This window comes from Giraffa tippelskirchi, chromosome 2, assembly GCF_054371585.1.
Source record: "Giraffa tippelskirchi isolate mGirTip1 chromosome 2, T2T-mGirTip1v1.2.pri, whole genome shotgun sequence".
Lineage (NCBI taxonomy): Eukaryota > Metazoa > Chordata > Mammalia > Artiodactyla > Giraffidae > Giraffa > Giraffa tippelskirchi.
Genome location: NC_137276.1, coordinates 103011674 through 103026231, shown reverse-complemented (window position 1 = coordinate 103026231; position 14558 = coordinate 103011674). Strand labels below are relative to the sequence as shown.

The following is a 14558-nucleotide window of genomic DNA, read 5'->3' as shown; positions in this document are numbered from 1 at the left end:
AAAATTCTTAAAGAGATGGGAATCGCACACTACCTTACCTGTCTTCTGAGAAACCTGCATGCAGGTCAAGAAGTAACAACTAGAACTGGACATGGAACAATGGGTTGGTTCAAAATTGGGAAAGGAGTACTTCAAGTCTGTATATTGTCACCGAGCTTATTATTTAACTTATATGCAGAGTACATTGTGTGAAGGCCAAGCTGGATGAATCACAAGCTGGAATCAAGATTGCCAGGAGAAATATCAACAACCTCAGATATGCAGATGATGTCACTAACGGAAGAAAGCTAACAGGAACTAAAGAGCCTTTTGATGATGGTGAAAGAGGAGAGTGAAAAAATTGGCTTAAAATTCAACATTCAAAAAATGAAAATTATGGCAACTGGACCCATCACTTCATCACAAATAGAAGGAGAAAAAGTGGGAACAGTGGCAGACTTTATTGTCTTGGGCTCCACACTCACTGTAGATGGTGACTGTAGCCATGAAATTAAAAGACGCTTGCTCCTTGGAAGGAGAGCAATGACAAATCTAGAAAGCATATTAAAAAAGCAGTGACATCACTTGGCTGAAAAAGTTCTTTATAGTCAAAGCTATGGTTTTTCCAGTAATCATGAACAGATATGAGAGCTGGATGATAAAGAAGCTGAATGCCAAAGAATTGATGCTTTTGAGCTGTGGTGTTGGAGAAGACTCTTGTGAGTCCCTTGGACAGTAAGGAGATCAAACCAGTCAACCCTAAAGGAAATCAACCCTGAATTATCATTATAAGGACTGATGCTGAAGCTGAGCACCAATACTTTGGCCACCTGATGTGAAGAGCCAACTCACTGGAAAAGATCCTGGTGCTAGGAAATACTGAGGGCAAGAAAAGAAGGGGATGACAGAGGATAAGATGCTTGGATGGCATTAATGACTCAATGTACTTGAGTTAGCAAAAACTACAGGAGATAGTGAAGAACAGAAAAGCCTGGCATGGTGCAGTCCCTAGGGTCACAAAGAGTTGGACACAACTTAGGGACTGAACAACATCAAGAGAGTGGAAACAATCTTAATGTCCAATAAAAGATGGATGGATAAAGAAGATGTGGTACATATATACAGGCTTCCAAGATGGTGCTAATGGGAAAGAACCCACCTGCCAAAGCAGGAGATATAAGAGATGTGGGTTCAGTCCCTGGGTTGGGAAGATTCCCCAGAGGAGAGCATGGCAACCCACTCCAGTATTGTTGCCTGGAGATTCCCATAGATAGAGAAGCCTCACCAGCCACTGTCCACAGGGTCACAGAGTCAGACACGATTGAAGCGACTTAGCATGCGTGTATGCGGTACATATATACAATGGAATATTAGTCACTAAAAGGAATGCCATTGAATCATTTGGAGTGATGTGAAAGAACATAGAGTCTGTTGTACAGACTGAAGTAAGTCAGAAAGAGAAAAACAAACATATATCAACACATATATGGACTCTCTATAACTGGTATAGATAAACCTATTTGCAGAGCAGGAATAGAGATACAGACATAGAGAACTGACTTGTAGACATGGGAGGGGGGAAAGCAGGTGGGACAGTTGGGAGTGTAGCACTGACATATATACACTACCATGTGTAAAACAGATAGTGGGAAGCTGCTGTACAGCACAAGGAGCTCAGCTCGGTGCTCTGTGGTGACCTAGATGGGGGATGGGGGTGAGGTGGGAGGGAGGCTCAAGAGGAAGGGGATATCTGTATACACATAACTGATTCACAATGCTACACAGTTGAAACTAACACAACATTGTAAAGCAATTATAGTCCAATTAAAAAAAGATTCAGCTCTGAAAAGGCATTACTCACCCACCCCACAGAAAGATCTTCAAATGTCCTAGATTAAATTGAATGAATTTAATCTAGAATTACAGAAGTCAATCCATTGCCAACCCCCACCTCATCCCACCCCCAACACATACATATCACTTATCTTTCTGCTCTGCACTTCATCTTCCTCTCAAGGAACAGAGTCACTTGTGTGAACTGGGTTCTTTTTATGCAGCCCGTGGGATTAGCCTGCTAGAGGACCTAGTGTGAGGCAATCCTTTAACCACTAGTCTCAGCTGGGTTTGTACTGCTCAGAGTAAACAGCAGAGTCACATCGCCTCATTGAAGAGTGTAGCTCAGAAATGAATGAAATGAGCAGCACTTAAAGGCACCTTCAGAGAGGTCTCAAGGGCCACAGGCAGGGTTTCTGGGTCTTCCTCTTCTTTTGCTGGCCTCCTTAGCCCCTATTGGTAGGGGTCTCAAGTATACATCTCTGCATCCTCCTCAGGTGTTCCTCTCCCCAATATGAGTGCCCAGTGTGTGTGGCTTAGTTCCCATGGTCAAAAATTCCTATTTGAAACATAAGCCCCAGTGTGATGTTATTAGGAAATGGGGCTTTGTGGAGGTAATTAAGTCATGAGGGTGGAATGCTCACAGATGAGATTAGTGCACTTAAAAAAAGAGCCCCCAAAGAGCTCCCTTGCCCCTTCTGCAACATAAAGACATGGCAAGAAGACACTTCAGTGCTTAGTGACCAGGAAACAGGCTCTCACCAGACACCAAATCTGCTGACCCCTTGATTTGGACTTCCAGCCTCCAGAACTGTAAGAAATAAATTTCTTTTGCTTACAAATTGTCCAGTCTATGGTATTTTGTTATAGCAGCCCTAATAGACCAAGACACAGGTGATCTTTAAACTTTTTATGTAATTTAAATATATATAATTTAGAAATCTTAACCAATGCACAGTTAAGTTTGAGAACTAGTAATATTATATTACCAGGTGCTATGGCTCAGCTCCAAGATCATGGTGACCAGAAGGTATCACGTGATCTACTCTGAGCACCCCCACCTCCTGGTCATATTGTGTGTTGGCACATTTCTGCTTTCTTGGGAGCTGCTATCTTGACTGCTGCATTGTGCTACAGGATATGAAGACTGAAGGAAATAACTGTGAGCTGATTTAGTTGAAGGTTTATCCATCTGAGCACTCCACTAACTGGAACACTCTCAATTCGTGAGATGAGTTAGTGAATGTGGTGATTAGCCTCCTTTGCATCCACAGATTTTCTGCTCTACTCTGTGCCCCCAGGAGATTGGCTGCATGAATTGCTTTGTTAGGATTTCTTTGCCAGCTTGCCTCCTTCAGCCAATGGGAGGCAACAGTAGGAGATGAGAAAGGAGGAGGAAAGAGAGGTCAGTATGTTTTTCTTGTCCCTCTCCCTGCCCCACACTGCAACTGTACAGTGACTATGTCTTCCCATCCCATAGTCCTCTGCTAGTAGCCTGCCTGCAAGGTTCTAGCCCTCACTGGGTTCTAGTAACACTGCCATCTCCACCTGCCCATCAAGCCTAGTGGTGCCTTCCCTGTATTGCTACTCCCAGAGCATCTCAGCATCCCTTGCTGACCCCTTTAACTCTGCACACACATTCAAAATCCCTATGTGTGACATTAACATGTCTTCTGGAAGCGCCTTAAGAATCCCAAGGGCAGGCAAAATTGTGTCCAGTCTGGTGGCTCACGATGAATGCATTATATGCTCTTTTAAGAGTCTGAAAACTGGTGATCAATATATGATTCATGTGGTAACTTCCTCTTAGCCTCAACGTCTATTCCTCAACTGGGTTCTGTAATAGATCACAAGGAACATTGCTGAATATTTAATATGCCACAGGCATTTTTCAACCAATTCACAAGTATTATCGCATTAGTTCTCCCAATAACCATATAGTACCACTATCACTATTTTACACGTAAGAAGACATAGGGTCAAGGGGTTAACCTGCCACAGTCACTCAGGTGTAAGTGATCGAGCCATGTGGACTTTCTTTAAAAGCTCTTCCCTGGAACATGACCATCTTTCCTGAAGAGGACACATCTCTTCAGGTACCTTCTGAACATAATGGTTTCAAGCAGAGTCCTTCCTAATACTCAAGACTCTAAATGTTCTTTGAAAGGAAAACAATCTCTACTGTCTTAAGCTGGGTGACAGACCCAGAAAAGATTTCTCAGTGTGACTGTGGGGTGTCCAGCATGCCTCTCCCTGTCTTCAAACCTTCTCTTCCCCCTCCTTTATATTTTGCTCTTTCACTTAACTCATTTCCCTTGGGGATGGCTCAGGAGAAATCTGGATGCTTTAAGTGGATAGGACTTAAGAAGAGTCAATAACATAAATGATGTTTTCAATCCTAAACTAACTGCCTTCTATCGGACTTCACCTATAAGCTGGCACATGAATATCAAACTATCAGAAACTCCCTTACAAAACTCATATCTGTCTTCTAAAGGGAGTTAGACCCTGCTGAGACAGGAATGGGAAGGGGCTGGATTGCAGGTCACTTTGAGTTGCAGCTCCTGTCAGATCCTCCTCATAAGGGAGTTTGAAGGTTAAGCCAACAAAAGTGGAAAGAAATTTGCACTTCACTCAGATGCTGGTTATTAACAGAATGGTCCCATCATCTCATCTCTCTATCACAATTCTAGAGACCTCGGGAAAGGTCATCTAAGACTGGAGAGCATTAGCTTTTTTATTGACTGACGTGAAATAGTGAAAAGAAACTCATCTGCAGGATGCTGCATATGCGTGCCAAGTCCCACATGTGCACCAACCAGCCGACTATGCAGGTGGGCTCTAGAGGCTGCCTCCCTGTCCTTACAACAGGTGCCCACATGCAGGAATGAAGCAGTGGGGGTGGTCCCATGGCTTGGGGTCAACCTTCCAGGTTCCAGTTCCTCCTCCCCTGACTCCTTTAGAATAATCAACATCCATTCTGCTTATAAGTCAACTCGTAACTGCCCAGATTGTGAAATGATCCAAATGGACTTTCTCTGAATGCCATTGACGAGAGGGGAGCAGATCATCCTATGCCTGAGGCTCTCCCCCAACAGTGCTTCCCCATTCACTGGGGGCACTCACCTCTCCTTGGCTTTTCTCAGAAAGTAGATATTGTTGATAGTGATAATCTCAGATCTTAGCATTCATCCAGTCAGAGAATGGCAGCAGCTAATGAGAGATAGGTGACTCAGACAGTAAAGCGTCTGCCTACAACGCGGGAGACCCAGGTTCGATCCCTGGGTCAGGAAGATACTCTGGAGAAGGAAATGGCAACCTACTACAGTACTCTTGCCTGGAAAATCCTGGAAATCTTGCCTGGAAAATTGTCAGAGGAGCATGGTAGGCTACAGTCCATGGGGTCGCAAAGAGTTGGTCACAACTGAGCGACTTCACGTTCACTTTCCATCCTTCTTCTCGGTTCTGAGTGGTTGGTGGGAATAGTGTACTGGAAAAGTGCCCGAGGCCATCTCTGTGTTTACAAAGAAGATGGTTGCTTAGCAATGTCTGCCCTAGGTGTGGGAGGGGCAGGATGGCTCAGGTGTCAAATGTGTGTCATTCTTCTACGCTGGTGATTCAACTTGTAACAGAGGAAACTGAGGCGCACAGATATTAAAACAACATTCTCAAACTCCTGAAGCTATAGACTGATAGTAGGCATGTGGATAAACTAGGTTCTCTGCCTGCTGGTTCAGCACTTGGTTTCCCCACACCAAACTGCTTATTCCACAACTGCCTACACAGCTACACAGATGCTTATGGGACCCAGGGCCCAGCATTTCAACTTCAAAGTTCAAAACAAACATCCACATATTCAACCTTTTTTTTGTGTGGTGTTGGTTAATGAGGGTTAATCCCACAATATCTGAAACAACATTCTAAAAGCCAGGTTCCCTAAAGGGGACAACACTATGGAACCAGGCCATGCCATGGAATGCGATCTTAGGAAATGAGCTAAATCACTCCAGATGCCTCTCAACCCAAGCATCATTCAGAGGTGACCATGCAGCCAGATAGATCAGGATGCTTGGTTAACAGAGAAGTGCACAGTCAGGCATCCTGCCTACCCCAAATGGGATGATCAGTACTTTATTATTATTTTTTAACTTATTTTTTTACTGCACTGCACAGCATCAGTTCAGTTCAGTTCACTGCACAGCATCAGTTCAGTTGAGTTGCTCATTGTGTCTGACTCTTTGCAACTCCATGGACTGCAGCATGTCAGGCTACCCTACAATCAACAACTCTCGAAGCTTGCTCAAACTCATGTACATTGAGTTGGTGATGCCATCCAACCATCTCCTCTTCTTTTATCCTCTTCTCCTCCTGCCTTCAGTCTTTCCCAGCATCAGGGTCTTATCCAAAGAGTCAGTTCATTGCATCAGTTAGCCTAAGTATTGTAGTTTCAGCTTCAGGATCAGTCCTTCCAATGAATATTCAGGACTGATTTCCTTTAGGATTGACTGGTTTGATTTCCTTGCAGTCCAATGGACTCTCAAGAGTCTCCTCCAAAATCACAGTTGAAAAGCATCAATAAATACTTTGGCACTCAGCTTTCTTTATAGTACAAGAAATGGACATCCATTCATGACTACTGGAAAAAACATAGCTTTAACTAGATGGACCTCTGTTAGCAAAGTAATGTCTCTGTTTTTTAATATGCTGTCTAGGTTGGTCATAGCTTTTCTTCCAAGGAGCAAGCGTCTTTTAATTCCATGGCTGCAATCACCATCTGCAGTGATTTTTGAGCATAAGAAAATAAAGTCTGTCACTGTTTCCCCATCTATTTGCCATGAAATGATGGGACTGTATGTCATGATCTTTGTTTGTTTAATGTTGAGTTTTAAATCAGGTTTTTCACTATCCTCTTTCACTTTCATCAAAAGGCTCTTTAGTTCTTCGCTTTTTGCCATAAGGGTGGTGTCATCGCATATCTGAGGTTATTGATATTTCTCCCAGCAATTTTGACTTCAGCCTGTTCTTCGTCCAGCCCAGAATTTCACATGATATAATCTGCATATAAGATAAATAAGCAGGGTGACAATATACAGCCTTGACGTACTCCTTTCCCTATTTGGAACTACTCTGCTGTTCCGTGTCCAGTTCTAACTGTTGCTTCTTGACCTGCATACATATTTCTCAGGAGGCAGGTAAGGTGGTCAGGTATTCCCATCTCTTGACAAATTTTCCACAGTTTGCTGTGATCCACACAGTCAAAGGCATTGGCATATCAATAAAGCAGAAGTATGTGTTTTTCTGGAACTCTCTTGCCTTTTTGATGATCCAGTGGATGTTGACAATTTGATGTCTGGTTCCTCTGCTTTTTCTAAATCCAGATGGGACATCTGGAAGTTCATAGTTCATGTACTGTTGAAGCCCGACTTGGAGAATTTTGAGCATTACTTTGCTGCTAGCATGTGAGATGAGTGCAATCGTGCAGTAGTTTGAACATTCTTTGACATGGACTTTCTTTGGGATTAGAATGAAAATGGATCTTTTCCAGTTCTGTGGCCACTGCTGAGTTTTCCAAATTTGCTGGCATATTGAAGGCAGCACTCTCACAGCATTGTCTTTTAAGATTTGAAATAGCTCAACTGGAATTCCATCACCTCCACTAGCTTTGCTCATAGAGATGTTTCCTAAGGCCCACTTGACTTCACATTCCAGGATGTCTGGCTCTAGGTGAGTAAGCACACCATCGTGATTATCTGGGTCATTAAGATATTTTTTGTATAGTTCTTCTGTGTATTCTTGCCACCTCTTCTTAATATCTTCTGCTTCTGTTAGGTTCACACTGTTTCTGTCCTTTATTGTGCCCATTTTGCATGAAATGTTCCCGTGATATCTCTAATTTTCTTGAAGAGATCTCTAGTCTTTCCCATTTAGCTTCTCTTCTTTTCTCATCTATTCGTAAGGCCTCCTCAGTCAACCATTTTGCCTGTTTGCATTTCTTTTTCTTGGCGATGATCTTGATCATTGCCTCCTGTACAATGTCACAAACCTCTGTCTATAGTTTTTCAGGCACTGTGTCGATCAGATCTAATTCCTTGAATCTGTTTGTCACTTTCACTGTATAATCGTAAGGAATTTGACTTAGGTCCTAACTGAATGGTTTCGTGGTTTTCCCTACTTTCTTCAATCTAAGTCTGAATTTTGCAATAAGGAGTTCATGATCTGAGCCACAGTCATCTCCCGGTCTTGTTTTTCCTGACTGTATCTTTGGCTGCAAAGAATATAATCAATCTGATTTCTGTATTGACCATCTAGTGATGTCCATGTGTAGAGTCTTCTCTTGTGTTGTTGGAAGAGGGTGTTTGCTATGACCAGTGTGTTCTCTTGGCAAAACTTGTTAGCCTTTGTCTTACTTCATTTTGTACTCTTAGGCCAAATTTTCCTGTTACTCCAGGTATCTCTTGACTTCCTACATTTGCACTCCAATCCCCTATAATGAAAATGACATCTTTTTTTGTTGTTGTTAGTTATAGAATGTCTTGTAGGTCTTCATAGAACCATTCAACTTCAGCTTCTTCAGCATTACTGGTTGGGGCATAGATTTGGATTACTGTGATACTGAATGGTTTGCCTTGGAAACGAACAGAGATCATTCTGTCATTTTTGAGATTGCACCCAAGTACTGCATTTTGGACTCTTGCTGACTAGGAGGGCTGTTCCATTTCTTCAAAGGGATTCTTGCCCACAGTAGTAGATATCATGGTCTTCTGAATTAAATTCACTGATTCCAGTCCATTTTACTTCACTGATTCCTAATATGTTCATATCCACTCTTGCCATCTCCTGTTTGACTACTTTCAATTTACCTTGATTAATGGACCTACAAGACCTTGTAAAACTAACACCCAAAAAAGATGTCCTTTTCATTATAGGGGACTGGAATGCAAAAGTAGGAAGTCAAGAAACACCTGGCATAACAGGCAAGTTTGGCCTTGGAATACAGAATGAAGCAGGGCAAAGGCTAATAGAGTTTTGCCACGAGAACGCACTGGTAATAGCAAACACCCTATTCCAACAACACAAGAGAAGACTCTACACGTGGGCATCACCAGATGGTCAACACCGAAATCAGATTGATTATATTCTTTGCAGCCAAAGATGGAGAAGGTCTATACAGTCAGCAAAAACAAGACTGGGAGCAGACTGCGGCTCGGATCATGAACTGCTTATTGCCAAATTCAGACTTAAATTGAAGAAAGAAGGGAAAACCACTAGACCATTCAGGTATGACCTAGATCAAATCCCCTTTGAGTATACAGTGGAAGTGACAAATAGATTTAAGGGACTAGACCTGATAGACAGAGTGCCTGATGAACTATGGACAGAGGTTCGTGACATTGTACAGGAGACAGGGATCAAGAAAATCCCCATGGAAAAGAAATGCAAAAAAGCAAAATGGCTGTCTGAGGAGGCCTTACAGATAGCTGGGAAGAGAAGAGAAGCGAAAAGCAAAGGAGAAAAGGAAAGATATTCCCATCTGAAAGCAGAGTTCCAAAAAATACCAAGGAGAGATAAGAAAGCCTTCCTCAGTGATCAGTGCAAAGAAATAGAGGAAAACAACAAAATGGGAAAGACTAGAGATCTCTTCAAGAAAATTAGAGATACCAAAGGAATATTTCATGCAAAGATAGGCTCGATAAAGGACAGAAATGGTATGGACCTAACAGAAGCAGAAGATATTAAGAAGAGGTGGCAAGAATACACAGAAGAACTGTACAAAAAAGATCTTCACGACCCAGATAATCACGATGGTGTGATCACTCACCTAGAGCCAGATATCCTGGAATGTGAAGTCAAGTGGGCCTTAGAAAGCATCACTACGAACAAAGCTAGTGGAGGTGATGGAATTCCAGTTGAGCTATTTCAAATCCTGAAAGATGATGCTGTGAAAGTGCTGCACTCAATATGCCAGCAAATTTTGAAAACTCAGCAGTGGCCACAAGACTGGAAGAGGTCAGTCTTCGTTCTAATCCCAAAGAAAGGCAATGCCACAGAATGCTCAAACTACCGCACAATTGCACTCATCTCACACGCTAGTAAAGTAATGCTCAAAATTCTCCAAGCCAGCTTCAGCAAAACGTGAACCGTGAACTTCCAGATGTTCAAGCTGGATTTAGAAAAGGCAGAGGAACCAGAGATCAAATTGCCAATATCCGCTGGATCATCGAAAAAGGAAGAGAGTTCCAGAAAAACATCTATTTCTGCTTTATTGACTATGCCAAAGCCTTTGACTGTGTGGATCACAATAAACTGTGGAAAATTCTGAAAGAGATGGGAATACCAGACCATCTGACCTGTCTCTTGAGAAACCTGTATGCAGGTCAGGAAGCAACAGTTAGAACTGGACATGGAACAACAGACTGGTTCCAAATAGGAAAAGGAGTACGTCAAGGCCGTATATTGTCACCCTGCTTATTTCACTTATATGCAGAGTACATCATGAGAAACGCTGGGCTGGAAGAAACACAAGCTGGAATCAAGATTGCCGGGAGAAATATCAATAACCTCAGATATGCAGATGACACCACCCTTATGGCAGAGAGTGAAGAAGAACTAAAGAGCCTCTTGATGAAGGTGAAAGAGGAGAGTGAAAAAGTTGGCTTAAAGCTCAACGTTCAGAAAACTAAGATCATGGCATCTGGTCCTATAAATTCATGGGAAATAGATCGGGAAACAGTGGAAATAATGTCAGACTTTATTTTTGGGGGCTCCAAAATCACTGCTGATGGTGATTGCAGCCATGAAATTAAAAGACGCTTACTCCTTGGAAGGAAGGTTATGGCCAACCTAGATAGCATATTTAAAAGCAGAGACATTACTTTGCCAACAAAAGTCCATCTAGTCAAGGCTATGGTTTTTCCAGTGGTCATGTATGGATGTGAGAGTTGGACGGTGAAGAAAGCTGAGCGCTGAAGAATTGATGCTTTTGAACTATGGTGTTGGAGAAGACTCTTGAGAGTCCCTTGTACTGCAAGGAGATCCAATCAATGCATCCTAAAAGAGATCAATCCTGGTTGTTCATTGGAAGGTCTGACGTGGAAGCTGAAACTCCAATACTTTGGCCACCTCATGCGAAGAGTTGACTCATTGGAAAAGACCCTAATGCTGGGTAGGATTGGGGGCGGAAGGAGAAGGGGACGACAGAGGATGAGATGGTTGGATGGCATAACCAACTCGATGGACTTGAGTTTGGGTGGACTCCGGGAGTTGGTGATGGACAGAGAGGCCTGGCGTGCCGCAATTCATGGGGTCGCAGAGAGTCGGACACGACTGAGCGACTGAACTGAACTGAATGGACCTGACATTCCAGGTTCCTATGCCATATTGTTTTTTTACAGCGTTGGACTTTACTTCCATCCCCAGTCACATCCACAACTTGGTGTTGTTTTCCCTTTGGCTCTATCTCTTCATTCCTTCTGGTGTTATTTCTCTACTCTTCTCCCATAGCATATCGCGCACCTACCAACCTGGGGAGTTCATCTTTCAGTGTCATATCTTTCTGCCTTTTCATACTGTTCTTGGGGTTCTCCATGCAAGCATACTGAAGTGGTTTGCCATTTCCTTCTCCAGTGGACCACATTTTGTCAGAACTCTCCACCATGACCCGTTTGTCATGTGTGGCCCTACACGGTATGGTTTATAGTTTCATGAGTTAGGGAAGGCTGTGGTCCATGTGATCAGTTTGATTAGTTTTCTGTGATTGTAGTTTTCATTCTGTCTTCCCTCTGAGGTATAAGGATAATAGCATCCTATCCCTGCACAGCATATGAATCTTAATTCCCCAACCAGGGAAACAACCCATGCCCCCTCAGTGGAAGCACAGAGTCTTAACCACTAGATAACTAGGGAAGTCCCTAATCAGGGCTTTACAGCAGTATCCACACAGAAGCATGCTATACAACATTGAGTTCAACAAGCAGCTCCTAGACATAAGGCATCTGCAGTCAAAAGAATTTTGGAAGTCTTGTCCACTGTTTTAGTTGCTCAGTCATGTCTGTCTCTTTGTGACTGCCTGGACTGTAGTCCACCAGACTCCTCTGCCCATGGAATTCTCCGGGCAAGAATACTGGTGGCTCAGATGGTAAAGAATCTGCCTGCAATGCAGGAGACATACGTTCAATCCCTGCATTAGGAAGATTCCCTGGAGAAGGGAATGGCAACCTACTCCAGTATTCCTGCCTGAAGAATTCCATGGACAGAGGATCCTGTCAATCTACAGTCCACGCGGTCACAAAGAGTAGGACATGACTGAGCGACTAACACTTTCACTTTTCACTTCACTGTCCACTGTACCCTTTTCTTAGAAAGTTGTCATGCATAGTGTAGTATTTTACAGGCTCCTGAGGGATTCTGCAACAATTAATGTGTTAACTTATCTAAAAATTTCCAAGTGTACTTAACCCTCCTTTCCCCTTCTCCCAAAATACATATATTAATATCCAGCAAAACACACTTGAAGGAGTTGGCACTAAAGTGTTAAGAAAATAGATACCTTTTACTTTCTCTAAGGGCAAAGAAGTTACAACACAAGTAGGATGTGTTGACTTACATGCTCCACACAGGCACAGTGCCAAAAACACAAACTGTTTGCTCAGTATTTATTAAATTAATGATACATAATAAACCACTGAGTGTGTTCAATGTTTTGCAGTTTCTGTGGTCCTTACTTCTCATCTTGCCTGATGTTTCTCTTGATCAGCTTCTCTCTCCGAGCTCCTCTTTAAAGTGCTGAGCTTCTATCTGAAGCCAAACCCAAGTTACCATAAGTTGTTATCATCATGAAACTCTAGCTCAGAAACTAGAAGACAGTGGGAGAGCTGAGTTTCTTCTCAGCCTAGGGTGGATCCTGACACGTGTCACAGCCCACTGCCTTCTCACCACACTCAGTTCAGATCAAACAGCTTTTTTTAGCCACAGGCCACACCTGGTGACAAGTCTGGGGGATGTCCGTCAGTCTAGCCATTCACCCGGGTTCTCCTTCCACTGAGACTCAGCAACCAGCCCCCCTTCTTTTTGTCCCATTTCCACATATTTCACTTTTCATTTTACCAGTCCCTGAAAGACTTCTTTTAGAATCCAAGAAATTGGATTCATTATATTATGGGAAAGCTGAAGCTCCAACACTTTGGCCACCTCATTGGAAAAGACGCTGATGCTGGGAAAGATTGAAGGCAAAAGGAGAAGGGAGTGGCAGAGGATGAGATTGTTAGATAGCATCACCAACTCAATGGACATGAATTTGAGCAAACTCTGAGACATAGTGGAGGACAGAGGAGACTGGTGTGCTGCAGTCCATGGGAACACAAAGAGTCAGACACAACTTAGTGACTGAATATATTTACTGTATTAGTTAATTTAAAAGTTGAAGCTGCCTACACAGGGCTGAGAGAGAACATGGTGGGACGGACACCCAGAGCATAGGAGGCACATTCTCCTTGTCAAGTCCTGGTTGTCTGTTCTGAGTCTACCCTGCGATAAGCTGAATTCCGGAATGATCAAGGCTATTGTGGATGATGACTGCTCTGGCATCACCCCAGAAGATTCAAGCTGCTCCACATACCACAAAGCTCTCTAATTTTTCCCCCATTCCTATTAATTTCTTTGTAAACAACAGAGAGAGCTTCTGATAAATGAAAATGGATGGTAATCCTAAAATTAATCTCAATGGATTTTTCAATTTACCACCAACCACTTGGGCAGACTGATTCTTTTTTTTTTTTAATAATGATATTTTTCAATGAGGACCCTTTTAAAATATTATTTATTTGTTTATTTTTGGGTATGCTGGGTCTTTGCTGCTGCACAGGCTTTTCTCTAGTTGTGGTGAGTGAGGACTACTCTTTGTTACAGCACTCAGGCTTCTCACTGTGGTGGCTTCTCTTGTGGCAGAGCATGGGCTCTAGGGCATGTGGGGTTTAGTAGTTGCAGTGCATGGGCTCAATAATTGTGGTTCCCAGGCTCTAGAGAATAGGCTCAACAGTTGAGGCACACAGGCTTAGTTGCTCATGTGGGATCTTCCTGGACCAGGGATTGAACCCACGTTTCTTGCATTGGCAGGCAGATTCTTTACCACAGAGACACCAGGGAAGCCCCCAGACTGATTCTTTATGATCACTTTATGACCACAGTTATTCTAAGACTGTCACAAGATAACATTAGAAGAGGTAAAAATAATCAATCTCTTTCTTTTTAGCTTTCACATTCTCAAACATCTACTTCCTCTAACTTTAAATAAACACACACACACACACACACACACATATACAACATACAAGGCTTCTTTACAAAGCACAAGTCTCTTTTATAGGCATCTCCTAGAGATGCTGTGACACCTCTCTTATTTGTCATTAATTCTGTTGACACTGAAAAGCTTACATTGCTGGGTCCTTCACTAGGTACAAGCACTTTCAGGAGTGGAGCCACACTCTCATCACCATCAGCATCATTCAAATGATCAGTGACGAATATTTATTGCATGCCTACATTTTATAAGCATGGGGTTAGATACTCTTATGTTTACAGCTGGCCCTTGAACAATATGGGTTTGAACTGCATGGATCCACTTATATGTGGATTTTTTTTTCAATAAATACATTGGAAAATATTTTGAAGATCTGTGACAATTTGAAAAACTCACATACCGCACGATCTAGAAATATTGGCAAAAATAAGGAAAAGTTAGATATGTCATT

At 42.6% G+C, this 14558-nt stretch overlaps 1 protein-coding gene across 5 annotated transcripts in view; it reads right to left on the bottom strand.

The window, feature by feature from the left end:
- Window positions 1-14558, bottom strand: part of CPNE4 (copine 4) — a 635297-nt gene that overhangs the window by 228011 nt on the left and 392728 nt on the right. The gene's annotated exons all lie outside the window — the stretch shown is intronic.